The 19,608-nt window shown below is 46.7% G+C and overlaps 1 protein-coding gene and 1 long non-coding RNA gene across 4 annotated transcripts in view; one reads left to right on the top strand and one right to left on the bottom strand.

Moving 5' to 3' along the window:
* CTCF (CCCTC-binding factor) overlaps positions 1 to 7,470 on the bottom strand; it is a 49,281-nt gene extending 41,811 nt beyond the window's left edge. The window contains exons 1-3 of one of the 3 annotated variants that reach the window (XM_081215783.1): positions 7,277 to 7,469; positions 2,157 to 2,273; positions 732 to 844 (exon numbers count right to left, since the gene is read on the bottom strand). The gene's annotated coding sequence lies outside the window, so the exon portion shown is untranslated. Of the gene's footprint in view, positions 1 to 731; positions 845 to 2,156; positions 2,274 to 7,276 lie in introns of all 3 variants that reach the window. The other 2 variants (XM_081215784.1, XM_081215782.1) reach the window with 2 other exon arrangements.
* LOC308605592 lies at positions 6,408 to 18,097 on the top strand. Its single transcript, XR_014013713.1, has 3 exons — positions 6,408 to 6,715; positions 11,927 to 12,026; positions 18,056 to 18,097. It is a non-coding gene; the product is annotated as an uncharacterized lncRNA (long non-coding RNA).
* The last annotated feature ends 1,511 nt before the right edge of the window (positions 18,098 to 19,608 follow it).

The raw sequence follows: 19,608 nt of genomic DNA on the forward strand, positions 1-19,608 counted from the left end.
GCAGGCATTATCAATACAGAAAATGTAATTCTTAAGTGCCATTTACATTAAGAGCAATACTCTAGTAACAATACTTAGAGATTGTAAAACACACAAAACAGTTAAGAATAGATGCTTTCAAATAATTATTTTAGGAGTCATAAGGTCCATAGCTTAGGATTTAGCCATTTTATTATGACTCTGACTAACCTGAATGGGGGCGGGGGGGAGGGTACAAAAACCAGTATAAATTGTTAATTATGCTTGGGTTAATGTGACATTTGTTTTCAAAATTCTGTTTTATAGAATTTACAGTTTTAGACCTGATTTTGCTCAATACTGCTGCTTTTCTTTTAAATTATAATTCTTATATCATTGGAATGGTCTTGATGACTTGGTCCAGCCATCTAGAACTGTCTACCAATCTGCACAGAGCCCTTGTTCATGTTGGGCATGTGTAGTAACATGCATACAAGCAAACAAGCTCCATTTAATACAATTTAACTTCTATAGTCCACAGTAGATACTACAGGGGACAAATAAGGAGCTGGATGGTAGAGCTGTTACATAGCTCAAAAGTACTGCTTCTCAAATGTTTGCACTGTAGTACCTATACAAATAGGGCTTCCCACTCCCAAGCACTCATGCCCTATTTTGTTGAAGACCTGTGTTATCTTAAACAGTCATAGAGTTCACATTCTTCTCCTAAAATATATATTTGCTTTAATGTAAAAAAATTTGTAATTACTTACCAGTTAAATTACTTAACTCACCGCCCCCTCAGTGAGCACAATTGAAGCTCCAAGAAGATGGGTCATGTTTATCTTGTGGCTTCAAGTACCCCGGAATCATACCACTTTGTACCCTAAGGGTATTCATATCCCAGTTTGAGAACCAGGGATCTAAACAATTAAACTAGTCATAAAACTTAAAAGTGACCAAAATGTTCTTACAACCCCATTCCCCAAACTCTTAAGGCTAGTTTTCTCAATAGCTTTTCAAATCAGTATTGTTTCTCTTTTCAGCAGCTCATTAGTATGCACTGTGTGTCAACATTAAAAGAGCCTGCAGAGCACAAGTTATTTCTGGAGCAACAGAATACTAGCACATACATCTTGTCCTTCATATCTATCGAGGTACCAAGCTGCCCACTTGGAAAACAGACAGTTGAAGAGAAGAGCTTTCACTCCTGTTCCCTTCCTCCTCTCTATTTGCTCCAGGCACAGCTTGTAAGAAAAATCTTAATAGTCATTTAGATGATTCATTCATATAAGCTTATCTAATCTCAGCATTTGTAACCCTCACTTTTACACTCCTTTTCGCCATTACACAAGTGCAATTAAACTATTTTCACAATTTTTAGGGGATAAGAAAGATGTTCTTCCTGGTAGCCTGAGAAGAGATAATTTTCACACCTAGAACCCTACTTTATTGTTAATGAAATCCCAAAGCCTAGTAGACTGACATTTATGAGGCCTGTTTCAAGTTCCCTATACTGTTCATTATATTTCATAGCAGAAATTGTAGGCTAAAGTAAATTTTAAGTGACCCTTTCAAATGTTTTTTAAAAAATTATTTATAATGACTGTAACACTATGAAGCAACCTGGGTTATCAGCTAGGTTAACTCAAATTAAGTGAGACAATTTTTATCTAGGATACCAGCTTCCCCAATAATAGGATTCCATCTGTTCCTCATCAAAATTACAAATTGCCACAAGCCCTGGACTTTTGAGGTCATTTGCCAAGAGTCAAAATACACATTTTGGAATGTATATTTGGGTTGAATGGAATGTATATTTGGAATGTATTTTGGGTTTCTACAGAAAAGCAGCCACCATATCCTTGTGTCTTTCTATGTACATACTCAGAATGGTACTTGATGCTTTATACACATTCTCATCAACTCCGAGAATAGTCTCTTTAATTGGTATTATTCTCACAAGTAAGGACTGTAGGAGTAGAAAGGTTAAGTAATTTGCCCAGTGTCACCCAGCTAGTATACAACAGTGCACGCAGAGTTTCAAATGGAGTACTGCCTGAATATAAAGCTTGTATGCCCTCAATCACCCACTGTCCTGTATCTCCTATACCCAAGAATGATCCAGCAAATCCTCCAACCCCACGAAGGTCTTATTACTCCTATTTTTAAGACCAAGAAATGGGAACAGCATTTACCTCTCCGTGGCTGCAAAGTCAGTTTGAGCAGGGAAGACAGAACTCAGCTCTCAAGCCTCTGGTCAGCAATCTATCCACTACTTCATCTTGTTCTTTGGCCCCAGGTCTGTGACCATTCTAAAATAGAAGCACAAATCATTTTATGAACACCAAACATACACAAATGCAGATACAGTATGAAAAGCAAAATGAGGGCAAGAGGAAGACAAATAAAATTGGGAAACAATATACTTGCTAAAATGTCACATTACTAATTGACATGCTGTAAATGTCTATCAAGTCAATAATAAAACCTTCACTTATTTTTTTAAACATCTGCTAAATATATAAAGAACTAAAGATTTCTGATTATCAAAATAGCACCCCATTGTGACCTTGCAACCAAATAATGTAAATACAGTTAAACTACCAAAAAATTAATTCTTATAGATGTAGTAACACTCCTTTAACAGTTTATTTCCTTATCTTCAGCAAGTAGTGGTTTTACTGATTAAGTTAGTTTAAACCACAAGTAAAGACTATATTTTTCATGTAATAAGATAACTATGGGGGGAGCTTTCACTACTGACCTTTGAAAATCCTAGAAGCACAGCAATGAAATATCTTTTTTTAGACAAATAACAAAATATTTTTAGGTCATATTGTTACTTGACAATTCTCTCCCTAAAATACAAATAAATGGACTGTCAAGCTTCAGGCAATGGTAGAGTGGTACTTAACTCCATGGCAGGGGGTGGGGGGGAGAAACTCCCAAATGAAATGAAAGAGCTAAATTTAAATTTCCAAAGAATTTGGCATATGAGGTACAATTAAGAGGGAACCCATCTCATAACTAAAGCCCACAAAACTAAACTGATATAATACTTTACCAGATGAAGCTAAAGAAAAGTCTTCTCTGTTGAAAAGGCAATTTATAACAACATAAGAGGAGAATTAGTGCATTTAGCCCACGAAACACTTTTGTATTGGAGTCCATATATTGTCACTAATGTGTGTCAAAAGGAATGAAATTTTACGCCCCTGAAAATTGATGAGTGACTAAAAATAAGATCAAGTGTGGAAAAATCACTATTCTTGGGGTATATGTTAGCAGTCTGTATGCAATGCCACATCTTTGCATTCAAATACTAAAAACTGAGAAAATGCACAAAGGTACTGCCAGGGAAGATCTGAAGACAACAACTAGAGAAAGTATGCGGATGTTTAAAAAAACAAATATGGTATGCCAAATCTACACATTTAATTGTGAACCATGGTCTTCAAAGTTACACATTACTTGCCATTATTGTTTTTTCTAAACCTGTATACTCTTTCTCAAAGCATTAAATTAAGACAAATCCTACTTGTTTGAAGAGGGACCTAATTTTTGGCAAAAAAGCCTCTAGTCGTCTGAAACCAAGATAGGTAAATAAGTTAGACAGATGGTTAACTAGGTTTCTGATTTTAAAAAATGAAATAGAGCCTATAAGATAGTTAATGTAGTTCCCTGGTGGCGCAGTGGTTGAGAGTCCGCCTGCCGATGCAGGGGATACGGGTTCGTGCCCCGGTCCGGGAGGATCCCATATGCTGCGGAGCGGCTGGGCCCGTGAGCCATGGCCGCTGAGCCTGCGCATCCGGAGCCTGTGCTCCGCAACGGGAGAGGCCACAACAGTGAGAGGCCCGCATACCGCAAAAAAAAAAAAAAAAAAAAAAAAAAAAAAAAAGATAGTTAATGTAGAGTGAATTTGATGCCAGTAGCATCCCTGAAGCAAAAAACCAGCCTCTAGAGGAACATTCTGCCAGCAGGCACCACTCTGCAAGGCTCTGCCACAGGGCCCTAGTCAGCCACAGGTGGCTTCTGCCACTCCCAAGGAACTCCCCAAGCCACACAGAGAAGTCCTTGGTGGGTGCCCTCATTTTTTCTATGTCCTTTAAAGCAAAATCCTAAAGCTCTTAGAATTTGAATGCATATTAAGGATAACTTTTACAGCTCCTAAATTTTAAGTTGGTTGAATGGATCCCTAAAGATAACTTTTACAGCTACTCTTAAATAAGCAGTATTCGGGCTTCCCTGGTGGCGCAGTGGTTGAGAGTCCGCCTGCCGATGCAGGGGACACGGGTTCGTGCCCCGGTCTGGGAAGATCCCACATGCCGCAGAGCGGCTGGGCCCGTGAGCCATGGCTGCTGAGCCTGCGCGTCCGGAGCCTGTGCTCTGCAAGGGGAGAGGCCACAACAGTGAGAGGCCCGCCTACCGCAAAAAAAAAAAAAAAAAAAAGCAGTATTTTCCTAGGTAGGTAAACATTCCTGTTGTAATCTTCCTCATACTAGTGATTTAAGTTTCTTTGGGTAACCTTATGTCCTCAATTTATTCTCTCTGTAAACTTAGTTTTCCAATAAAAACAAAGGGGACTTCCCTGGTGGTCCAGTGGTTAAGACTCTTAAAAAAAAAAAAAAAAAAAAGACTCTGCACTCCTAATGCAGGGGGCACGGGTTAGATCTCCGGGTTCTATCTCTGGTCAGGAAACTAAGATCCCGCATGGTGCACGGCGCAGCCAAAATAAACAAACAAAGTATGAATCCTGGCATAGAGGAAATCTTAAAGGACAGCAACTCTGTGGACAAGATCTATACCATTAAAACGACATAAACGGGACTTCCCTGGTGGCGCGGTGGTTAGGAGTCCACCTGCCAATGCAGGGGGCACGGGTTCGAGCTCTAGTCCAAAAAGATCCCACATGCCGTGGAGCAACTAAGCCCATGTGTCACAACTACTGAGCCCACACACTGAGAACCTGTGCTCCGCAACAAGAGAAGCCACCACAATGAGAAGCCTGCGCACGGCAACGAAGAGTAGCCCCCGATCGCGACAACTAGAGAAAGCCCACGCACAGCAAGGAAGACCCAACACAGTCATACACATACACATACATACATAAATAAATAAATAGAGTATTTAAAAAAACAAAGACATAAACGATGTGTAAGACCAAGAAGCTGATGGCTGGCTGTACATGGCACAACTGAAATCAAGAAGCAAAACATGGTCTGTGGAGCACAGTGCTACCAGGAAAACAAGCTTTCTTCCTGACTCAACTACAGACCCGCTGGATTTTAACCCGTGTGGACCTTATTTTAATAAGTAAAACATGCCACATGCCATCCATAATTTCAAAAGGAAAGTAAAACTGAAAATTACAAGAATGCCAAAAATTACACAAACGGACCAATATATTAGACAATTAAGTGTGGTTCTATTCTCAAGCCTGACACTCCATCAACACTACTGCATTTAGTTACTTAGGGCAACTTTATTATGGAGGAGAGGGAGAACGAACATTTTTGTAGGGTTCAAAAAAGTAATGTTGAAAACACTCCCCCCTACGGAGGCATTTGCTGCAGAATCCTACAGATTGAGATTACACACAGTAGACCGGTCAATTTTGCCTAGCACCAGGCTGTTTTAATATCGTCATAAACTTAACATAGCCTCCCCCTCCCCGCCCCGCTATTTAATCAAGACTTTCCTCTCTCCAAAGCAACCCCAGTTGATACATCAAGTGCTGCACGATATTGTATTAAGGTACTAGAATATTTGAGGGAAAAGAAAAAACTGGCAATTCGACAGGAAGCTTTTTAATGATGCAAGAGAACTTAAGGACAGAATAAATTTAACATATATTCCCTGTTTAACTTCTTTTGCCACCTAAAGGGGACCTGGAATTTTAACTTTCCTATTTGATCTAAACTCAAAGAAAGCAGGAAGACGCTACATATGCGAATGTTTACTTATTGCTGAACTCAGGGCTGCCGGAAGTCAGCTACTAAAAAGTAGTTACATTACGCGTAGATATTTATAAACCAACTGCAACTAGTGACCCAGGATTCAATTACAACATCATCCCTCATATTTCAGCATATGGGCAAATTACCAGTGGAGTCAAGAATAAATTCATTCTGCCCTACTGGCGCTTTAGATCGGGTTGCACAATCCCGGGGCAAAACTGCCTTCGCCTAGCCCTAAAAGCATCAGGTACTAAATACTGTAGTAAGTTAGCGTCAGGATGTTTTAAAGCGAGACGGAAACTCAAGAGTTGCCTGAACCAATTTAGCCAGCCCATAATCCCGAATTCAGGAATTTGTCACGTCACTTGAGATCAGAATGAAATTAAGTTTTGATCCCTTTGAGATCTCTTAGCGCACAAAGTCAGGCTCCTATCACTGCAAGGGGAATCCGACCCTCGCTCGAGAAAAACTTGTGGAACTCGTGTCCTTTCCGCCCACCGTGGGGGGGCCGCACCGGTCGGGTCGGGCGAGGAGCCCGGGCGCTAGTTTGGGGGCGCAGCGGGGCCCGGCGGGGGCGGCGAGCGCGCGTCCCCCCGCCCGCTCAGGCGGCGTCGAGGCGCGAGCAGTTCAGCCAGCCTTGCAGAGGGAGCTCTCGGCAGCTCTGGGGTCCCTCTACTCGCAGCCGCAGCAGCGCCGCCTGCGCCACTCGGTGGAGACGGAGACCAGCGGCGGCGACGCGCGGACTGGGAGCGACCGCGGAGCAGCCGGGCGGCGGGGGACGCTCGCAAGGCCGCAGGGTAGGTTCCGGGACTGGGCAGGCTGGAGGATGGGCAGCCCGAGAGGCGTCGGCAAGGGCCCGACACCCATACTGCATGGAGACCTGGCTGCGCGCGCGGTGGCTGGGTGTCGACACTTGAGCGAGGCGGGCGCGGAAGCCGGGGAGCGGAGATCGCCTCTCGGCTGAGGCCACCCATGGCGGGAGGGGCGGAGGGCAGAGGGCGGGCCGCGGCCGGGTGATCGGTCGGGCCAAGAGCCGGCCTCGAGGGCAGAGACAAAGGAAGGAAAATGGAGTCGCCAGCGCGCGGGCCTCTGTCGGTGCCACCGCCGGAGGCCTAGCGCGCCGCAGGAGGGAGGCCTAGCGAGCGAGCGAGCGGGCGGACGGGGTTGGGGGGGGGGCGGCCGGGCCGCGGCGGCGACGGGCAATGGCGGCGGCCGCGCCGCAGCAGGGACGGTAGAGGGAGACAAACACCCCCCGGCGGCGGCGCTGGCGCCGGGCTACAGCCAGCGCCGACCGGAGCGGCCCCATCGTGACACCTAGAGGCGGCCCGCGAAACCTCCTCCACCCGGGGCCCCCTTACCTCCGCGCCACACCCCCCGCAGCGCTCGCTCCGCCGCCGCTCCACCGCTCCGGCCACCCGGCGTCCCCAGCCAGCTCCGCGCACCCGCACCGGCTACCGCCGCCGCCGCTGCCGCCAAAGAAGCAGCTCCGCGCACGGTTTAATCGCTCCACAGACTCGGACACAAAATGGCGGCGGCGCGGTGCAGTGCGCCTGCGTCGGCGCTGCCGGGGCCGCGGGTGCTGATAAGGGAAGGGACGGGTGGGGGGGCCGGTCGGGCGACGAGTGGAGGGCGGGGGAGGAAAGGTGAGGGGAGGGGTTGGCGCAGGGCAGCATGGGAGGCGGCCCCGGGCGCCAACTTTCAAAAGCGGGCGCGATGGCGTCACGGGACGCGCTGCGGGTCGCGTCACGCCGCACGCGCCCTCGACTGGTCGCGCGTGGGTTCTTAGGGAGCCCGACGTCCGGGCTCCCGCTGGGTGGGGCTTCCTGGGCGGAGGCAGTCGCCTCTGGGCGGTCCAGGATCCCGGCCCGGTTGACCTGGTTCCTTAGCTGCAGTCACCCGCTCTGAATCCGTAAGGGAAGGGGGGTGGTGTTTGGAGGAAGCGCACGCGGGGCTAGGCGGTGGGGCTGAGGCGGTTCTTGGGCGGGGCCCCGCCCCAGTCTCCGCCCTAGCAGGGCCGGACCCGCCCTCCGAGCGCAGCACCGCAGCCCGCCACCGGGTAAGGCCGGGCGGGTCCCTTCTCACTCCCGGCTCCTCAGAAACAATCCAGCGCCTGCGAGCCACGGCAAGCAGGGCTGTCCTTGCCCAGCGGTTTTGGGGGATCTCTCCGCCCTACAAGAGGGCCTCCTAATACCGGGTGTGAGAGAAGAGGGCGAGGGCTTTCTGGTGTGCCCAGGCCATCTCAGCCCGGAGAGGCCAGAAGGCCAGACTTGATGCTTTTACACGATCATAGCAGTCTTTTGCCAAAAGGACTTTCTGTATTTGGAGCGGCGTAATTGTGTATTTTAAAACGTACATTTCTTGTTTTTGCCCGAGAGCTGTTGAGCTCTCTGTGGGCGGGGTCCTTCAGCCCCTCACAGTGCGGTCGCCCCTCCCCCTCCCTGAGATGCACCTGCGGACTCTACCCAACCAGCAGTAAAATTCCCTGAAGACTGACTGGAAGATGTTCTGGTGGCTCAGGGAGGAGAGTCTTTGATACTTATGGTAATCTGACTCAGGACTGTATTCTCAACTCCCTTACCTTAGATCACGGAGAACAAACGGACCCAGCGTCTGCTCCATTGAGCTGATTGTTCCATTACGAGAATGTTAGCCCAATGTTGACAGATATTTTGTTTTTTTTCTTTTTAAAGAAAATCTGGGGGGTTTTTGTGTGTAAAATCTCCAGGTGTTGGCAACTAAATCAGATGTTTTAAAACTGCATGAGCTGATTAAGCCGCACGTGGGGGCTGTCAGTTTATGAGACCTCTGACTCGGAGGAAAGAGTGAAGAGAAGTTCCAAGGCCAAATCCTAGGCACTCCAGCATTTAGAGATAGGGTAATGGAGAATGAGACTGAGGAGGAACAGCCAGGAAGACAGAAGGAAATCCACAGTGTTGAATTTGGAATCCAATGGCAGAGAAGGATTCAGGTAGGAGGGGAACGGTCAACTGTGTTTAGTGCTGCTGAGAGGTAAACTTGGTCCAGAAACATGGCTATATTGAATTGGTCACCTTGGAAGACGAGCTTATCATTGGTGACTTTGGCTTGATTCATGTTGGTAAATCAGAGGTGTGGACCTGACTAGAATGGGTTGAAGAGTGAACAGGAAAGTGAGGAAATAGAGACAGCACACATAGGCAACATGAGAGAAGCTTAGCTGTGAAGGGAGCAAAGAAATTCAGGGATAAATGTGGAAGGATATGGGGTTAAGGGAGGGTGAAAGAATTCTAGAGCATGTTCTAAAAGATGAAAGGGTTCTAGAGCATGTTTATTTGTCATTGGGAGTGATACAGGAGAGCGAAGCCTTGCTTGACTTTTTTTTTTTCTGTGCCACAGGGCTTGCAGGACCTTAGTTCCCTGACCAGGGATTGAACCCAGGTCCACGGGAGTGAAAGCACTTAACCACTGGACTGCCAGGGAATTCCCTTGCTTGACTTAAATCAGGGTGAAATTCATGGGAGGATATAAGGAAACTGGGAGGATTGACCCTGGATAGGAACAGGATGCTTCCACTGTGGAAATTAGGGTAACAAGGGTGAAGATGGGTGCAAATGCAGGGGAGAGAGAAAGCAAGCTTGCAGTTTTCGCCTTGGTGGTATCAGGTACCCATTTGAAGTTTGTGATCATGAGTTTAAAGTTAAACCAGTTGGCCCAGTGTGCGGTTTTTCTCTAAGCAACATTCAACTGCTTGGGTACAGACATGAAGAAAAGGGATAATTTGGTTTCTCAGCACCAACACCCAAGTTTTCTGATTTCTAGTAATAGGTACTTGCCTTATGTGATTATTCACTATTCTAGAAATGTGTGAAGTATCTGGAAAATTTACATGTGACCTCTTTTTCTAGAAACCAAATTATTCCAGTAGTCTCTTATGTACACCTGAGGACTCAAGCATAAAGAAAAGGCAATCTTAGAGAAAAATTACCAGACACCTCTGGAATATTTGCATTTTGCACTTTTTTTCAGCCCTCCACTCCAAACAGCTCCTGGTATACTTAGGAACTATGTACTGGAAACAAAACTGACTTACACTTTAATGCTTAGCTTCTTTTCTTTCTGGTACCTTTAATAAACTGACTAATTCGCTTTCTCTAAGACCTTGCCTCAAACCATCTTACCTTTAAGCTTCAGGAGTGTCTTCTAGGACTTCCCAGGTGGCGCAGTGGTTAAGAATCTGCCTGCCAATGCAGGGACATGGGTTTAAGCCTTGGTCCGGGAAGATCCTACGTGCCGCGGAGCAGCTAAGCCCGTGCGCCACAACTACTGAGCCTGCGCTCTAGAGCCCGCGAGCCACAACTACTGAAGCCGGCACACCTAGAGCCTGTGCTCCGCAACAAGGAGAAGCCACCGCAATGGGAAGTCCACGCACCGCAATGAAGAATGGCGCCTGCTTGCTGCAACTAGAGGAAGCCCGCATGCAGCAACAAAGGCCCAACGCAGCCAAAAATATAAATAAATAAATAAATAAATTTATTTAAAAAAAAAAAGAATGTATTTTTTATGTTTATTTTTTATTTATTTATTTTCTTATTAGTCATCCATTTTATCCACATCAGTGTATACATGTCAATCCCAATCTCCCAATTCATCACCCCACAACCTCCCCCCAACACCCACTTTCCCCCCTTGGTGTTCATATGTTTTTTCTCTATTTCTGTGTCTCAATTTCTGCTCGGCAAAACGGTTCATCTGTACCATTTTCTAGGTTCCACATATCATTAATATACGTTATTTGTTTTTCTCTTTCTGACTTACTTCACTCTGTATGACAGTCTCTAGATCCATCCACGTCTCTGCAAATGACCCAATTTCGTTCCTTTTTATGGCTGAGTAATATTCCATTGTATCTATATACCACATCTTCTTTATCCATTCAGCTGTCGATGGGCATTTAGGTTGCTTCCATGACCTGGCTATTGTAAATAGTGCTGTGATGAACATTGGGGTGCATGCGTCTTTTTGAATTATGGTTTTCTCTGGGTATATGCCCAGTAGTGGGATTGCTGGGTCATATGGTAATTCTGTTTTTAGTTCTTTAAGGAAACTCCATACTGTTCACCATAGTGGCTGTATCACCTTACATTCCCATCAACAGTGCAAGAGGGTTCCCTTTTCTCCACACCTCTAAAGCATTCATGTGGATAAATATAAGGCAATGTATTTATTTATTGATTTATTTAGTTTGGCTGCGCCCAGTCTTAGTTGCGGCATGCAGGATCTTTTTTATTTGCGGCATGCGGACTCTTAGTTGTGGCATGCATACAGGATCTAGTTCCCCGACCAGGGATGGAATCCAGGCCCCGTGCATTGGGAGCGCAGAGTCTTACCCACTGGACCACCAAAGAAGTCCAAGGCAATGTATTTAGATGGCAAAAACCCTCAATTGTATTTACAATTATATTTACAACTGCTAAGGTCTGAATATGTGTCCTTCCCAAAATTCATATGTTGAAATCCTAATGCTAGATGTGTATGGTATTGATAAGTGGGGCCTTTGGGAGGTGCTTAAGTCCTGAGGGCGGTACCCTCATAAATGGGGCTAATGCCTTATAAAAGAAGTTTCATAGAGCTCCTAGCCCCTTCCACCATGTGAGGACATGGCAAGAAGGCACAGCTATGAACCAGGAGAAGGGCCTTCACCAGAATATGACCATGTTAGTGCCTTGACCTCAGATTTTCCAGCCTCCAGAACTGTGAACAGTAAACATCTGCTGTTTATAAGCCACCCAGTCAGTGGTATTTTGTTATAGCAGCCTGAGTGGACTAAGACAACTACTATATTTATATTATATCAACTATAATTACAACTATATGATCTCTGAGGCATCAGTTAGAAGCCGGGAATGGGGTCCAAGTGGCCTTGGAGCCTGCTCTCTGAAGACAAAGATTCCCATATGCTGCTCTTACATGGCTGAGAAAATGCTGAGGATCACTAGGAAGGAACAAAAGGAAATGTTTTCTTCTTGCAGGAAATGGTGATGTGTCCTACTTCATGAAATTGGCCCCAAAGACCAAGGAACGGAAAGCCAAACCAACAGGATAGGCTGTTTCATGCTGGACAGAAACAAGGTGAGAAGGAAAAGTAATATGATGAGAGCCTGTGGAACAGTTGGGATGATAAAAATAAGGACAGGTTTGTTCCCTGCAGTACTATCCCAGACTGGTCACCAATGAGAACTGTTGTGACTTAAAAGCACCAAGTGATTTAAGGAAGTGTTCTTCCCATGGACTGTCTCAGGTTTGTAGTCCACAGGAGTTCAGGGCATTATCAGCAGAAGGCTGTCAGCTTACCACATGGCATTGGTGAAGTCACCACGTTCTAGGATCTGGCCCTCAGCCTCGAGAGTGGATTCCTTCCTTAGGGACTCATCAGGTGCACAGGAGCTTGATGGATAAGCCAAGTGACTAACTGGGAAGTGGACTGGTGCTCACATGCTGGCAAAAGGCATATTCTCTCCCTATAGGAGAGCCTCCTGGGAAGCCATATTACTAGAAAGCTTTGGTAAGCAGTTCATTAGGTTGAGATGTAATTTATATAACTTAAATGTTTAATATCATCCTCTTTGATGCTGGAGTCAGATTGTCTGGCATTTGAATCTTGTCTTGGCTCCTTATTAGCTGTGTGATCTTGGGTGAATTAGTAACAACTCAACTGCAGGTTTCTTCTCCATAAGATAGGATGATAATTGTACTTCACTAAGGACTGAATGAGAAAATGCAAGTAAAACTTTAGGCATAGTTCTAGGCACCAGTAATCATACAATAAATGTAAACTATCATTATTATTTCTTTTATTTTTATGCTTCTTAGTAACCTACCCTCACTCCCAAATCTACCTTCTGATGGACATGGTCTTTCTAGATTAATTAATAGAATTACTTACTAAGTGTTCCTTGGCCTGGAAGCCATTCTTTCTAAGAAAAGTGTACTTTGTACTGTAGTTCTCAGGAGAACAATGCTATTTCCAACATCTTCCTTAGCTCCCACTATTGCCCCCAGGTAAAGCTTGCAATAATCTTGATAATTTATGTATTTTTTGGAACTCATTAAACAAGAGAATCAACAAATGGAGAAGAGATTTGCTGATTTTCTAAGTAACAATGGGCAAGACTCTTCCTGCCCACTTTGGGGGTAAGACCTAAAGCTACACCTGAACACTCCCATTTCTCTGTGTCTGTTGAGGACATGTGTGAGATATATTCCAATTCAGCAAAGATTTATTGAGTACCAGCTATGTTCAGCTCCCTTTCTAGGCACTGGGGATACAAAGATGACCCAAGATGTGTTTCCTGCCCTTAAACTCAAAATTTAGAAAACAAAACCAAAAAACATTTAATGCATTAATTGTTATAATGAGAAGAAATGAACTCATAAAGGAGCAAATCATTCCCCAGGAGTATCTCATTTCAACTGGGTGTTAAAGGATCAGAAGGCATTAACAAGGCAAAGGTGTGTAAAGTGAAGAGCCATAATCAAGGACATAAAAGGGTAGAAGAGTGTTGGGGGGACAGCAAGTCATTCCATACTTTTGAACTAGGGTGTAGTGATACTAAACCTTATAAGATGTTTGGAAAGCTTTCAATGTCAGCTGCCAAGGCCAACCACTTTCTCCTAAATTTTAAAGACCTGCCCTTCTACATCATCTCCTACCCAGACCACAGGAATTTTTTCCCTTATTGATGTCTGCTTTCTTCAGACCCCTGTAAAAACCCTGTTTATTTTTTACCTCTCAGCTCAAACTACTGCTCTCTAAAGTCTAAAGAAGGACTTTGCTTGGGCCTACATCTCACATTTGAGAAGTAGGTCACTTTTGTTCTCTGTGCTCTTACCTGCATTTTTCAGGTATGCATTGATCACCCTTAAATATTCCATCTAATCTGTACACTTTTCACTTTGCAAAACACCTTCATGCCTGCCCTTTCAACTGATGTTCACAGTGCTTTTTGAAGAGCCAGCCACAGTTTCATCCTAAGCTCTAGAAATGAAGTGACTTGCTCAGAGTCATCCAGTAACTTGGCAAAACCAGAATGAGTACTCAGATCTTCCAGCCCCACCCTGTCTCTTCCTGTTCTTTCACTGGCTGCTCAGGGCTCCTCACTGTTAGGTAGCATTTCCATTTTTATAGGGATCCTCTGGACGTGATCCTTTAGCTCAGGGGCTGCTTGGGAGGGGGAAGAGGAAGGGAAGTCTATCAGGCAGGCTCTGGGCCTCTCTGCTCCCTCATTTTCTCCCCCTTCTCCGAATTTTATGTGATTTGTTTAAGGGTAAAAAGGTGTCTGCCCTCTAATGCAAGTTGGACACTATTGCCTTAACCCAAAGAAAGAGATTTTTTTTAAACATAATTTTATTTTATTATTTATTTATTTTGGGGGTGCGCACCACGCAGCTAGGATCTTAGTTCTCTGCCAAGAGATTGAACCTGCGCCCCCCGCATTGGAAGCGTGGAGTCTTAACCATTGGACTGCCTGGGAAGTCCCAGGAAGGGCTTTAATGGGGGAAATTCCAGCCACTTGGAAAGCAGATAGCAGAGGTATTTGGAATCATGACTTATTAATCTGTAACCTGAATAACTGCTCGATGCCCAGGTCTATGCTCAAGGCTAGGGTAATACTGGAGAGAGATGATGTCCCTAGTCCTCAAGGGCCTTATGTTTTGTCTTACATTAGTCTGGAGACACTAAACCTCATGAGCATTAGTAGGTAAAAGTCAAGGATGGAGAAGCAAGTAAAAGGCATGGGCTGCTTGTGTGGGAGGAACAGATTGGTCACTGGATATCAGTAAAGCAAGGAGGACCCTCAAAGTTCTGCCTCTAGCCTACACCCTTCTTTTCTTGCCCAACTCTACATATCTAGCTTCTTTCTGGACACTTCCTCCTGGATGGCTCCCAGGCCACCCTTATGAGCCTTGTCACTCTCCTCCCAGTTTGCTTCTCTAGGGCTCCCCCTTTTCAGTGAAAGATGCCACAACCCATCCACCACACAGGCCAGAAACCTGAGCTTCATTTTCTCATCTCCCACATCCCATCAATCTCCAAATCCTGTCCATTCTACCTTCAGAACATCCCTTCACTCTAACCTCTCTATCTCCACTGCCTCCAACCTGGCTCAGGCACTGTCACTCTGACCACAGCCGCAGACTCCTCACTGCCCCCTGCTCCCTCCCTCCACACAACTGCCAAAGCGACCTTTCCAAAGCACAGACGTGATCACAAAATTCCCCTGCTTCAAGCCCATGGATGACTCCCCAGTGTTCTGGGGGTAAATCCCAAACTCCTCAGCCACTCCACAAGCCCCTTTCTAACTGCCCCCTCTGGCCCCTGTGGATGCAACTTGCTTGCCGCCTCCACTGGTCTGATCTCAGTTCTCCCTCCCTATATTGTCCCCTGCTCAGGCTTCCATTCCATTCCTTATTTGAGATCCCCGTGGTAAAAGTGCATTTTTAAAAAATTAATTAATTTATATTTTGGCTGCATCGGGGCTTCGTTGCCGCGCACAGGCTTTCTCTAGTTGCAGCGAGAGGGGCTACTCTCTGTTGTAGTGTGGGAGCACGGGCTCTAGGCACGCAGGCTTCAGTAGTTGTGGCACGCTGACTCTAGAGCACAGGCTCAGTAGTTATGGCGCACGGGCTTAGTTGCTCCACGGCGTGTGGGGTCTTCCTGGACAAGGGCTTGAACCGTGTCCCCTAGCATTGGCAGGCGGATTCTTAACCACTGTGCTACCAGGGAAGTCCCGGTAAAACTGCGTTCTGAAGAGCTATGTTTCATGGGGGACTCGGGGGGGTATTTTGAGTATCCAGGCTTTTTCTGCATTAAACATACACTGTCCTTTCATGTTCAAAATGTTTTCAGATCGTGTTAAATTTTAGCGGTATTCATCAAAAGCTATTTCTTGACCCACTTTTGCTGGGGACAGTAAAGGCAGATGCAGCCTGATTAAATAGAGAACTGCCTGGAGCACATGTTTAAAATACAGGTTCCCTGGTCTCTGAATTTGAATCTCCACGCAAGTTCTCAGGTGAATCTTACCATTGGGTAAGTTGGGAAGACCTAACCTGATTTCATTTATAAGAAACATCCAGCGACTTCCCTGGCGGTCCAGTGGTTGAGTCCACGCTTCCACTGCAGGGGGTGTGGGTTCGATCCCTGGTCGGGGAACTAAGACCCACATGCTGCATGGTGCGGCCAAAAAAAAAAAAAAAGAAATGTCCAGAATAGGCAAATCTATAGGATCTGTGGTTACAGTAGATTAGTGGTTGCCTCGGGGGCTGGGGGCCGGGAAAGGGAAGGGGATGTAGAGGTCCCAGGGATGATACCTAAGGAGTGCCGAGTTTCTTTTGGGGTTGATGAAATCTCTAAAATTGATTGTGATGATTGTACAACTCTGTAAATATACTAAAAGCCACTACTGAATTGCACATTTTAAATGGGTGAATTGCATGGTACGTGGACTAAATCTCAATAAAGCTGTTTAAAAACAAAGCAAAACACTTGGACCGAGCTCTACAAGCAAGGCACCAATCATCTTTCGCAGACTTGGGTGGTACCTGTTACCTAGTAGACTAGTCAGCAATTACTTATGGATGTATATATTGGAGGGTACAAAGTAAATGAACAATTGCAATGGGGTGTGATTCCCCTAGTACTGTACTAGGGGAAATGCATGTTTCTGTGACAGGAGCCCAGTGGAAGGGAAGCTTCCTGAAGAAATTTGTGATGTCTAGGTTGAAGCCTATCAGGTAACCAGGCATTAGCAAGGCAAGATGAGGAGTGGGAAGAGTGTACCACAGAGGGGCACGCAAGCCCTGCGGGTGGTTTGGTGAGGTCCAGTGCAGACTGAGAAGTTAATGGCAGAAGTGAGGCTGGAGAGAGGAACTCACTTAAAAGCCTTTGTGAGCCAGGTTGAGGGGGCTGGAATTTTCCCTAAGAGAAACTGTAGTGGTGGGTTTATGTTTTTAGAAATCACTTTGCACCATGGAGAATGGACGGAAGAAGGGCAAGATCAGAGGCAGGGAGCCTGTGAGGGGGCAGTTTTAGTGTTTAGGAGAGAGGTCAACATGTCCTGAAACTGAGTGGTGCCAATGGGGATAAAGAGAAGCAGACAGAATTTCAAAATATTTAGGGCATTTAATTGAGAAGATTCTGATGGCTGGGAAGAGGGGACAGGGAAAGAAAGAGTCAAGGGTGAGGCCCAGTTGTGTGGCTTGAGTACCTGAGTACTTTCTCCAGAAGTTCTGGAGGATAAACAGGTTTTGAGGTGTTTGATTTTGAGAATGCTGTTCAAAACGTGTCCAGTCACCAGTTGGATATGGGGGTCGGGAGGTGAGAGAGCCGTGTGAATCACTGGCACACAGCCTCAGCGTATAGATGGAAGCCAGAGAAATGGATGAGGTGGTTCAGGGAGTGTGTTTCAAAAGAGAGGAGAAAAGGGCCTAGAATGGAATCCTGTGGAGTGATGTTTATAAGAGGATGCCTGAGGAGGAGGTGGAGGAGAAAGTTGTAAGGAGATTCAGAGGAAATAGCTACAAACGTTGGTGTTAGCATGGCAATTCATCTGCTTATTCAGCTGCTCCAAGTCAGTACTTATTGAAGATCCATATGCCCTGGGTGTCTTCAGAGATAAGTGAGACGTGACCATTGACATTAAACTTAAACTGTGACCCCACTGCACACCCCATTGCAGCCTTCTGAAACAAGAGGCCCCTTCTCGCAGGTCAATGACAGTCTTATTTTCCAAATGATAGATGTTCTTCCTGAGCTGTTTGTATAGGCCCGGGAGTCCTTCCCAAGCTCACCCTTCTGTATTATGTAGGTCCAGAAGAGCCAGGTCTGGTAGCCAAGCCAAGAGCCTTCTGTCCATGGGTGATGGATGGCCTAAATAGGGCACTCCAGGGCTGTCTGGGGTTGGGGGGAGCATGTCATATGCCTAGGGTTCAGCAGATTGTACCCACACACCAGGCAGAAGCACACAAGGAAGTCACCCCCGCTCTGTAGGCGAGACAAAGAAGCAGTTCTCTTCCCACGTGCCAACCCATCTGCTTCTTTGCATTTACCAACGTGCCTTTTTTTTTCTTTTTCTTTTTTTTTTTTTGGTTCTCTGCAGCTTTGAATACATGAGGAAGGAGAGTGGGAGACTGGAGGCAAGGTAAGGTTGGAAGAGGGCAAAAGGAAAGGAGGGGAGTCGGGGGAGCCTCCAGGGACCACCAACACAATAAATTGTATCCTGGACTACCTCAGCCTGGTCCCAGTTTCTGCAGTGCATGCTTATTAGTTTCTTCCAGGGAGACCCCCAACGATGGTGGCCAAGGCATGGCTGTGGCCTTGATGGACCTGATTGATGGGGTGCTTCTCAGTGTGTCACAGAACTTGGAGGCCCACTTCCTTCTGTCCCCTCAAGAGGCTGGCACAGGCTCCACAGGACAGCTGGGGACAGGCTTTCTCTGCTCTGGTACATTTGACTCCCGATGGTGTCATCAACCTCCCATCACTGGACGCAGCAGGCTCTCCACCATCCAGAGTCGCGGGAGTGAGTGCCTCCCCAGACCTGTGTGACGGCAGGGTGGGAGACGGGAGGTGTGCTGGGAGCGGCGTTGCCCTGTGGGGAAACCTACGTGAGGCTATGTGTATTCGGGGAGGGCAGGGTGTACAGGAGGGAGGACAAGGGCTCTCCCTGCCCCCCACCACCTCACAGACATGGGCCTGAGCCAGGGTATAGGAGGCCATCCAGCCTGACTTCAAGTCATTGATGGAGAGGGGTTGAGTGGCTGTTCTGGGGTTGGTTCACACTGCTCTGAGCTGGGTAGGCTTAGTGGGGCAAAGGCCCGAGGCTCTTTTTGTCTTGGCCTTGATAGTCCTTCGGCTGTACCTCACAGTGCCCTAATTCTAGCTCCTGCCCACTCTGACCTTCATATCCACCCTCACCTAGAGCTGAATACGAGGCTCGGGATTCAGGACTCTCCTTGTAGAGGACAGAGTTAGGTACCTTATCCCTTCCCAGAATTGGAATGCAGAGACGTAGAGCCACTCAGATTTCCAATGACAGTCCCAGTTGACCCCTGGCTGGGATATTTTCCCATCCTACATTTCTTGCCCAGGCCCTGTCTCCTCCTGTGGGTTAAGCCATGAGCTTGTGCTAGTCCAGCCACCCCTGCCTGCACTTTCGCAGGACCTGGTCAGCCAGTGTTCACTTCCTCTTTCCCCGCCACACAGGCCACGCTTTGGATGTCAGTGGACAGTCCTGCCCTACTAGGGGACCTCAGGCCTGAGGGGCTCCTAGGGGTGGTCCTGGGACTGCAACCCTGCTGCAGGGGCCCCTGCGGCAGGCCCAGGCTGTGGCCAGCTTTGGGTGCTGCCTTGGTCTCTATCGTTTGTTTGCCTTCCCCTCCCCTACCACTCCAGCCGACCACCCCAAAACTGAGCTACACTATCCCTCCCATGCCACCCGTCACAGTCACAGAGGGAGCACAGCGCTGCGCCGATGTGCTGAGGGCTGTCAGCCTGCCCCCACCCAACTGGAGTGAGCCACCTGCATCCACACACAGGTGTTTCCTGTGCTCCTTCCTGTTACCGTTTTTTTTTCCTGCTCAGCTTGGCTTCCCCAGCAGGTGGTTAAGGGCCCCGCCAAACCTCTTCATACACAGCTCTAAAACACGGGGG

The sequence above is a fragment of the Mesoplodon bidens genome, assembly GCF_964165515.1.
Source record: "Mesoplodon bidens genome assembly, chromosome: 18".
Taxonomy (NCBI): domain Eukaryota; kingdom Metazoa; phylum Chordata; class Mammalia; order Artiodactyla; family Ziphiidae; genus Mesoplodon; species Mesoplodon bidens.